The following is a 749-nucleotide window of genomic DNA, read 5'->3' as shown; positions in this document are numbered from 1 at the left end:
GAACCCTAATGATCTTTACATTAAAATGTCACACCACTTCTTACACTAAATTTGCAATTTGTATTTCATTATGTATGTATATAACTCTGTTTTTATTTGCTCTTCTGAAAACACAGTGCTTATTTTGTATTAGCTCTTCTGCAGACACCAATTGAAAATAACATTGTAACTATTTGTTCCTTTACAATTTAATTTTTAGCCTTTCTGGAGACTCCAATAGTTAGCAACATTGAATAATTAAGAGAGTATTGTAGTTCGCTTGAAACATTGTGTATTGTTTGTAAAGAATAAAAAGTTTTGAATGGTACAACAATGCACTATAGAACAAAAAATGGACTATATACCTGTTGTAATTTAGTTATATATAGTCCGATGATATTTCGTCAGATATTCTTAGATGTAGTCGCTGCTATAATCGGTTTTCCAACGGCTTTTCTTTTCTTTTTTTTCCAGAAGTGACATAGTAGTGGTCTCACGAAGCTCTTTCCGGAATTCTTCATGAGAAGTGTGTGAGGTTGGCTATGTTTCAATCTCGTGTGTGTTGGTATATCTGTAGCGCTGCTTCTAAGATATGTGTTATACGTGCAGCTTCTCAGCCGAATAACAATTCTGATTTTATTTGGCACACTCTTGTTAGGTAGCGAGCTGCCAGAATCGTTTGCACATCAGACAAACTGCTTAGAAATAACTTTCGTGTGTCTTTAGTTCTGAGTTCAAATTCCGCCGATGTCGACTTTGCCTTTTGGCCA

Source organism: Octopus bimaculoides, chromosome 25 (genome assembly GCF_001194135.2).
Source record: "Octopus bimaculoides isolate UCB-OBI-ISO-001 chromosome 25, ASM119413v2, whole genome shotgun sequence".
Taxonomy (NCBI): domain Eukaryota; kingdom Metazoa; phylum Mollusca; class Cephalopoda; order Octopoda; family Octopodidae; genus Octopus; species Octopus bimaculoides.
The sequence above is the reverse complement of the archived record's forward strand: the minus strand, read 5'-3'. Positions refer to the sequence as shown.